Source organism: Maniola hyperantus, chromosome 25 (genome assembly GCF_902806685.2).
Source record: "Maniola hyperantus chromosome 25, iAphHyp1.2, whole genome shotgun sequence".
Classification (NCBI taxonomy): domain Eukaryota; kingdom Metazoa; phylum Arthropoda; class Insecta; order Lepidoptera; family Nymphalidae; genus Maniola; species Maniola hyperantus.
The window spans coordinates 3501425-3511470 of NC_048560.1; the positions used below are offsets into that span (position 1 = coordinate 3501425).

A 10046-nucleotide genomic window follows, 5' to 3' on the forward strand; every position below is an offset into this window, starting at 1 on the left:
AATGAAACATTCATAAAGGTCCAAGTAAATGAACACCGTCTGAACGAAGCTATTGACAAATTCTCGGCGAAAATAGGAAATTTATCCATCACTGAAGATAAAATTCAATTGCAATTAGATATTAATGATGTATTCACTAGCCTTGAAATGTCTATACTTACATTATCATTCAAACTTGAAGATATCATAAATGCCATAATGTTTAGTAGTCAGAATATATTGCATCCATCAATAATTACACCAAAACAACTCCACAGGGAACTTATTGATTGCTCTAGACATTTACCTCAAGAATTAGAATTACCAGTCCCACTTGAGATTTCTATGATACAGACTATTATGAAAATATCAAAGGTATCGTCTTACTATATGAAAAACAAATTGATATTCGTATTACAAATACCATTAGTGTCAAGTACACAATATAGATTATATCATAATATCCCCTTGCCTACACCGCATATTCCTGGTAAACCAGAGTCTTTCAGTTTAGTAATTCCTAGTTCGAAATATATCGCAATGACTATTGATAAAAACCACTATTTCGATCTGGACGATTTGAATAATTGTTTAATTATTAATTACGAACATTATATATGTGATGTTGCAAATGTGTATGCAACTGATGGTAAAATTACTTGTGAAAGCGAATTGTTATCAAAGGTCATTAATAAAATCCCGAACCAATGTGAAACCAAGTTCATATATGGTAAAGTAAATATTTGGAAAAAATTGAATTATAATAGGTGGATATTTGTCCAATCCGAACCAAGTAAAATTATCATAGAATGTCAGAGATTTAAAATACATAAAGAGGACACTTTGTTAGGTACTGGTGTTCTAACCTTACGAGAATCATGCATTGGATACAATAAAAACACAGTCCTTATGACAAATAAAATTGATAAAAATATATCTTTACCTCTAATAACCTTTGATTACAATCTCATTAATGATTCGTGTTGTAATAGGTTTAAATTTGAAAAAATTAAAGATAGTGTGTCCCCTATTCGTTTGGAGAGAATCGATTTAGATAATTTAAAATCCCAAAGGGAAATGTTAAATAAAAATTTCTTCAGCACAGAACTGACAGAAGAAATTCCTCACATCATAAAATACGGGACGCATTACTCAATTCTAACCATAATCATTTCCATTGGTATTGTCGGTGGAGTGATTTATATTGTAGTTCGTAAGATATTCAAAAACGTAAATGTAAAGGAAAATAAATTACCGGATAAGAATTTTGAAAATATAGAGTTGGAAGTGAATATTAATCCAAAGGGCGGCGAAGTCGATAAAGTCACAGATAAGCCTATTGGATATCCGAAACTTAAACGGAAACTTTAAGCTTTCTTTATGAAGATAAACTTCGGAAGGAAAACTATCCGAAGTTTACCCCCATGGGGGAGGTGTTACACCTTTGGTATGTATACAATAGTGCTAACGCAGGCACACCCCACCTAAGCTCTCCTAACAAGAGGCTAGACGACAACAGTCAGTCTCGAGGGTAACGTCAACCAGTTAACACGTCTTTCCGGTTATTTATTTTCGTAATATAAATTGTGTAGAAAACTAATTAAATAGTTTTAGGGAAATAAAATCTTTTTTTAAAAAGCCTTTCCCCAAAGATCCCGTAACAGTACGCGGCCGAAAGTAATGTACATCGGCCTTTAGAATGACATTTCGGCTTTGTAGAGCGTTGTCTCTGTCACTCATACGGTATGAGTGACACCGACAAAACGTCATATAGGTATGTGTCATACCTATATGACGTTTTGTCGGTCTCAACGGACAGGGACAACGCTCTACAAATCTGTTATCTCCTTCTAAAGGTCGATGTACATTACTTTCGGTCATGTACTGTACCTAATATTTGGCAGATGACGATTCAGGATCAAACCTAGAGCTCACTCACTGTAGTTCACTTGACGTCTTCCCGAACGCATTTGGCCATTGTCAAAGAAATAGCCTTCCATGGCCTTCCCCACCTTTAAAAATACCTAATAATAATATTTTTATTCAAGTAAACTTTCACAAGTACTTTCGAATCGTCGGATGCATCTACCACTGGTTCGGAATGCTTTTCCTACCGAGAAGATCCTAATTTAAATACCTACCTGCAAACGTTTTCTTTCTCAGGAAAAGTTGTAACTTGTACTGAATTAAGAAGGACTTTATAACACAGTACTTCTTTAACAGGAATTATATAAATTAACACTTTCCCCGCGAGTCGGGTTAGCTACGTTAGGGATCGCTCGTAAAAATAGCAGTTAATGTTGTAATTAATTTTCATGTTCGCTTAAATCGCCGAGTTATGCTGAGCTATCCCTTCGGATGTTTTGCTTTAAGGAAAGTCATCTTTGATCTTAGTAGAAGCATAAATAACGAGTAATTTGAAATGTTTTCGAAAAACCCGACTGTGGTTTGCACTGCATTAATTAAGTCTGGTGTTTATTAAGTCAAAATAATTGAAGATTTTTTTCGTATTTTAAAATGGCGCCAAACAATATATATTTTCGTCTTTTTCAAAAAATTATAGCCAGTGTCACTCGGGATGATATTAACGATATTCCATACATCCAAATCTGTTCAGGAATTTAAAGTTTAAATGTCTGAACAGATTTGGATACAATGGAATGGAACAAAACAACAATCTTGATTCATAGGTATGCCTAGCTCATGTATAATGTACATAAACACAATTAGGTTGGTATTGTAGGCTAGGTTGGATTCAATAACCGCTTAGAACAAGGTCAGCAGGCAGTGTTAGTTTATGCCTTTGTACAATTAAGGAGTTTAGAGCGAAGCGACAACAACGAATTAATGCAACAACGTACAATCATCGTCAACCGATAGACGTCAACTACTGAAAATAGGTCTCTTGTAGGGACTCCACACGCCATGTTTAAATTCAGCGGCTACCTGTGACTCGTTTGATGATATCTATCCAAATATATACATCAAAAATTTCAAAAATAATTTCCAACTTAATATTAAAAAAACCGACCAAGTGCGAGCCAGGCTCGCGCAATGAGGGTTCCGTACTACAGTCGTATTTTTTCGACATTTTGCACGATAATTCAAAAATTATGATACATAAAAATAAATAAAAATCTTTTTTAGAATGCACAGGTGAAGACCTTTCATATGATACTCCACTTGATATATTTATCTTACTTAGAAAATTGAAAATACTAATTGAGGCCTATAAAATCAAAGGCAGCTAAATCCAAGTCTGTCAAATATTCAGTAAGCTACAAAAATCGATAACTTTGTTCAGGTAGCTACGATGTTCTTTATTTTAAAACAGATTTATAAAGAATGAGAATATTAATAATAATCTGAATTTTAAAAAATAAAACTCCTTTTATATTTGAGTACTGAGTGAAAATAAAATTGCATTTAGCTGTCATTGATTCCAACTTTAGGACATTGCTGTATTTGATTCTGAGTAACTGGATATAGCTGAGTTTGATAATGACAGCCGCCATTTTGAACTCAAAATGGCGGCTTCGGATTAGTGATGTTCATAAACATTCGATAAAGTAAAAACAACTAAGTATATTATTTTATTACACATTTTAATAAATTTTCAATGAAGTGAAATAATTGCTTTTATTCTTTTATCCTTATTATATTCTTAAGACTGGTGATTCTTCTGCTATCCCTTCACAAAAACTTTCTTCTAAATCTTGATTTCCTTCAACAAATGGCCCTCTAATTATATCTAAGTAAAATTGTAAGTCTTCTCTTTTTTGCCATTCTAATCCAAAGTGTTTTGCCAACAATTTCTCAACATCGGTTATTTTTGCCTGGGCCACAGGCACTCCCGTTGAAATGGTGGTAGGTTGAAGCATGCTTGTATTTTTGCCAGTTTTGCAGACATTAAAGGCTTTATTTATATCTGAATAATAAAACGGTTCACCACGGATAAGTGTGTTTCCTGAGATCTTCGATCTTTTTATAATGAATCTTTTACATTCGGTTATTTTGAATGGCCATTTCGCTGTCGGTTTAAAAACCTCTTGAGTGGCTCTTTTGAAGTCTAATATAATAATATCCTTTAGATTCGTGACCGTCGCATTACTTGAAATGATGTCGCAATATTCTTCTGGTTGGATGATTACTTCTCGTTTCTTTAGAACCTTTTCTATGTTGCCGAAGACTCTGTCCGGGGGCATAAAACTATGCCCTGTTACAGGAAATATTATTTCTATACGTTTTACAGATACATTTTTTAATAACCATTGAGATAGCATGCTTAGCATTATGCTATTTTTGTTTTGCCCACCACAGCCATCGGCAAATAAGCGTATTATAGTGATCCCTGATAAATTGGTTTTATTTAACCGATCATAGACAGCTGATGCTATTTGATTAGCTGTCTTACCGAATTCGTTTTCTGTCCAGGTGTACGCAAAGGTTGTGTTCTTATTAAGCTTGTCTTTAGAGGATCCTTGCACAATAGTAAAATTATATAAGTAAAATTGGCGACTGTAATAAGCACTTTGGTCTGGAATTCGAGGTAGTGGACTGTTTTTCTGGCAGTCAAACGAGAAGGTTATCATATCGTCTTTTTGCTCCTGCAGCATTTTGAAGAACGCCTTTGCTCGTAATTTATGCACTCTCAGTGCAGTCATCAACTCATTTTTCTTGATTCGATCGTTTTCTTTTTTGATTCTCTCATTCAATTCAATACAAGTTGAGCATGCGTCAGTGTTAGGGGTACCGAAACCTAAATTAAATTCTCTATTAAAAATATGGCGGAAGTATGATTGTTTAACAGGAGATACAGGATTTTCGTCTCTAAACATTTTGTACAGCTTGTTTATACTCAAGTCACTAGATAGGTATTTGCGTTCTTGAGAGGATGATCGACAATAATGCGATTCAATGCATTTTAGTTTGATAATATAACGTATAATGGACTCCTTCTGCTCTTTAAATTTATTTATCTTACGATTACCCCCTCGTCTTTCCCTGGCAATTTCCCCTGTATGAAATAAATGTTTCAAAGCATACTCTACACGATATTTTGTTATGCCAAGAATATTCAGGAACGCTTTTTGGCAAACAGGAACACAATCATTGCGAGGTCTAAAAACGCTATACTTTATATTAAAATCTCTACCCAATCTTATGCTTTTGGTAGGACGCCTTCTTTTTACCTTCTGCGTTTTACAGCACTTCAGTATCAAAGCATCTTGTTCACTCCGTTTATTTGAGGAATAAAACGAACTGTGAAAATTCATAATATCAGTCATTGTTAAACTTGAACATTTTAGATGTTTATTTTTATGTGAGCAGATTATTCGTTCGGGTGCTTTCTTTGGCATGTACCTGAAAATTTAAAAAATTCTATAGTTTAAGAGAGCATCGTGTCTTTGTAACGTTTCAATTTTCCGTTGGCCAAACTCGGCGACGAGGGCAGTGATTTCAAATGTTGGGCCTTCATCACCAAGGACAATAATATTTATTGTAAACTAAAAGAGTTTTCTTGGCTCTTGGGCTATGAGAATATTAAAAACTAACTAACCTAACCTAACCCTGCAGCATCAGGATTGAGGAGTTCAATTCAGAAATTTTTATGGGACCACCACAAAAACGGGCGAATTGAGAACCACCTCCTTTTTGGAAGTTGGTTAAAATAGATTATTAAAATGGTTAAGCGTATTTTTTTATTGCAGTATTATCATGATATTCTAATAGTTGGTATTTGAAACGTAAAAAACGTGTATGCACATCACTAACCTTTTTTTCTTAGCAATATTAGCTTTCCAATTCTCGGGGTTTCTCGTTCTTTTACGAGCCTTGCCCGCACTTGCTCTTGTTACAGGAACCTCCATGGATATCCAAATTCGAATAATAGCAAAAGAATTGTCACGTAATTCAATAGAAACACAAGAATAACGCTAAAAACTGGACGACACATTCGCATGAATTGTATGGGGCAGCCATGTTGTTTTTCCGAAATCTTGCTCTCTGATTGGCAGGCGTAACTCTAAGCTGTATTTGATTCTTACTGGTTGGCATGTAGCTATCTTTGATGCCAGTATCGATTTTTGAACTGAATTTGCTAGGGATTTAGCTGCATTTGTTAGTAAAATGAAAACACTAAAGCGTGCCCAACTAACTAAACTAGATGGCGCCATAGTTAACTCATTTTACGACATTATGGCGTTTAGCTACCTTTGATTTTATAGGCCTCAATTACCACAATGACCACAATTTTTTTTGTGTGATCCAAATCTAAATTCACGGTTTTCAGATTTTTCCCCAAATGTCAGCTATAAGATCTAACTACCTGCAGTTAAACACACAAACATGTTCCTCTCCTACTAAGCGTAAAGCTTGTGCTAGGAGTAGGTACGACAATAGTGCGACGGGCGGTGTTTGAACCGTCGACCTTTCGGTTTTCAGTCCACTCCTATACCCGTTGAGCTATTGAGGCTCTAATTATACGGGTAACCGCATATCCGTCATGAATTTAAACTATTTAACTCCAAGCATATGAGTTACTACTGACTTCCGTACAACAAAGATAGTGTAATCAAAATAATTCACACGCGAGCATCTTACGAGGGTATTATGCAAAGCGCATACATGTCCAGTTTATGTATCATAGTTTTTGAATTATCCTGCAAAATGTCGAAAAAATACGACTGTATTACGGAACCCTCATTGCACCCTGACTCGCACTTGGCCGGTGTTTTAGAGCTAGGTGCGGTGAGTTGCGGTACGTTTTAAATCCGTCGAAAACCGGTGCGGAATTAATCCCTATATTTCACAGATTTTGCGGAATGTGCGGAAATTTACCGTGTTGCGCGCTATCTCTTAGTGTGGTCCTATAACCTATTAGAGCTAGAGCGAACCATGGTAAATTTCCGTACGTTTTTTCTCGCAAAATCTATGAACTGAAGTCTGAACCATATGGAAGCGCGCGCACTGCAGAATTAATTTCGTAGGAGCGGAGTTAAGGAGGAATATCGGTACAAAATATAACTATCATTTTTTATGACACAGCTCTTCCAGTGTACTCGTCCATTTCAGTGGTCAAGGCTCAGAAACCTACACTAATATTATTACGATAGCTCATTCATAAATTCAACTTATCAGCATATCCGAAATTACACTGCACACTGCACAGAACTGCCATAACATAAATGTTCCACTAGATGGGGCGCATTCATAGTAGGTAACATGTTCCAACGTACAGCGGTGTCCACACTTCTGTCAGTCGTCATCTGCTTTAGATACAGTCCATTTCTACGAACAACACACTATATTATTATGTACTAAAGCTACTTCTGTACGCGACAGGTCGAGACTGCATTAGAGGTATGAGTATGCTATCTACATGGGCCATGTGGGTGTCCGGGGCGTGCCCACCCCGATGACCATCTCGACCTGTCGCATACTATAGGTATGTCATGGAAATAAAAATTTATAGTTATCGTGCAAGTTTAATTTTTACAAATGGCGATCAAAGCGAATTACGATTTACTAAATCGGAGTGCGGACACCGCTGTACGTTGAAACATGTTGACTGTTGTTACTATGAAGCGCCGCATCTAGTGGAACATTTATATGTCGCTGGCACAGAAGAAAATTGTGTAAATGTATCAAGTAAATCTGTTGTAAATTACATTCGAGCGCGACAGGCGTGCCGACGCAAGCAATTGGCCTGAGTCGGATTTATTTATGCAATTGCGTTAAAGGCGTACGTCGGCTGTTCAATCCAATGTGCTGTGTATATCTGCATTAAGCAGATTCTGTTGCATATTACGGAATGAGCCGACCAATGTGTGTGATAAATCTGGTGTAATAAATTTCATTGTAAGCATGGCTGCTGTAGCCATGAGACCCAACCCCGCGGAATCCCAGAACAAAGCGATATCATTTTTAAAATGTGCATAATACTTACGCTGATTCTTGAATTTACCACATGTTTTTGTAAATATATTAAAAATTTCACGCTCGCTTCGCTTGCGCTTTTGTTTCATATTAGGTGATGGCTGCAAATTTGTCCGTAATGGATTAAATGTATTTACGGTTTTTTGTTACGACATTCGAGCGCGACAGGCATCGATATAAATGACAAGATAATATGGTCAAGCGAACAAAATTTTTCACGATTTAGAAACCAAATAAATCAGCGCCACCTCTTGATACTAATGAACGACCCGTTTGAAATCCAGACGTCACTGAGGTTGCATTGGTGCATAAGCACCGATGAGTCGGTGCCATTTTGTTTTAAAAATAAAAATCTTTTTTATTCAAATAAACTTTTACAAGTACTTTCGAATCGTCGGATGCATCTACCACTGGTTCGGAATGCCTTTGTTTGTTCAATAACCCTGTCCATACGAAGTAATATTATATTATAAGTCAATGGCGACAGGCGTGCCGGAGTACTTTTTACATTCTTACCTCCAATTATACGTATAAGGAAAATTCAGAATTAGTGATCATAAGAGAAAGGGTTAATAATATAATAAATTTTAATGATGTATCTACAAAGGAAACTCTATATAGACGGGGCAGTTTGTTTAATATTATATCTCGATGTGAGGGTGCCGTCATAAGACATGCCAATGGACGCGCGTTTTCTATTTTCTTTACGTAATATCACACCTAGCTATTGCTAGTTAGCACGATTAGAAAGGTACGGTACATTTTGTATCGCATAAACGTAGATTTTCATTTTATCATTATTTTATCATAAATGAAAATCTGCGTCAACTTAAAATTAAGATTTTAAAAAACTTACAAGTCAAAACCACAGTCTTTTATCTATGTCAATGATAAAATCTTCGGTTGTGTAATGTGCTTTATTCAGGAGCTCTGATTTTTACACATAATCTCTTCATTTGTAATCTGATCGTTGAATCAACTCTAAGCAAGGTCTTGTCTGTCCAAAAAGAAATCTTTTGTTGATCCATGAATTAACGTCCTCCCGACCGAATTTCGGCTACGGTGGCCAATCTCCATATAGATAAGCCAACAGCGCGGGAGATATTACAGGTAGGTACACTCTCTATTCCCTCACTCCCATAGCCCGTTGGGTCGGAAAGAGATCAGGCGCAGAAACGACGGCTTTATGTGCACGGGAGGGACACACCGCCAACTTCCTATCTACGAGCTATCAAATACATATTTAGTGTGAAAGACCCTTACCGGCCGCTTTCCCAGCGCGGACGGAAAGGTCAGTCCATTGTTGCAAAGGTTATTTGTCAGATATTCAAGGTCAAAGGGCTACGAATAATTTCCATTGTATACAACACGGATTTATGTAAAGGGATCTTAAATGTAACTTAATTTTTCAGTTAATTAGAGATGGTCACATTTTCAAAGATAATATATTTCTTGATAGAATTTTAGCCACAGCAGCCTATCTCTCGTGTTTCTCGGTCGCGTGACTATAGACCGCGACAGGTTGAGATGGCAATCGGGGTGGGGACGCCGCACACCCGCACAACCCCCAATCTAACCCGGTGCGGGATAACGTGGATGACATGCCTGATAGTTCTTCATAATGTTCTCAAAGGTCTGTGAAGTCTGCCAATCCGCACTTGGCCAAAACCCTTCTCATTCTGAGAGTAGACCCGTGCTCTGTAGTGAGCAGCTGGCGATGGGTTGATCATGGTGATCATGATGATACAAAAGAATGCTAGCAAACCAGTGTGGGGAGATTGCCCAAAATGGACACATCAGGCAAAGCGGCCACTCGTTATTTTTCGATTATTTGAAACTAGATGATGCCCGCGACTTCGTCCGCGTGAATTTAGGTTTTACAAAGTCCCGTGGGAACTCATTGATTTTCCGGGATAAAAAGTAGCCTATGTCCTTCCCCGGGATGCAAGCTAATCTCTGTACCAAAATCGGTTGAACGGATGGGACTTGAAAGGCTAGCAGACAGACAGACAGACACACTTTCGCATTTATAATATTAGTATGGATGTATTATAGCGCAATATTGCCTCTTTTGTAGCATAAAGAAAATCAATCGTTTGATAGGTGTTTTCATAACTCTTAAAACTTTA

At 36.8% G+C, this 10046-nt stretch overlaps 1 long non-coding RNA gene across 1 annotated transcript; it reads right to left on the bottom strand.

The window, feature by feature from the left end:
* Positions 1–3565: 3565 nt before the first annotated feature.
* LOC138404087 (uncharacterized) lies at positions 3566–6203 on the bottom strand. Its single transcript, XR_011238194.1, has 2 exons — positions 5755–6203; positions 3566–5343 (listed from the first exon to the last, which is right to left on the bottom strand). It is a non-coding gene; the product is annotated as an uncharacterized lncRNA (long non-coding RNA).
* Positions 6204–10046: the final 3843 nt, after the last annotated feature.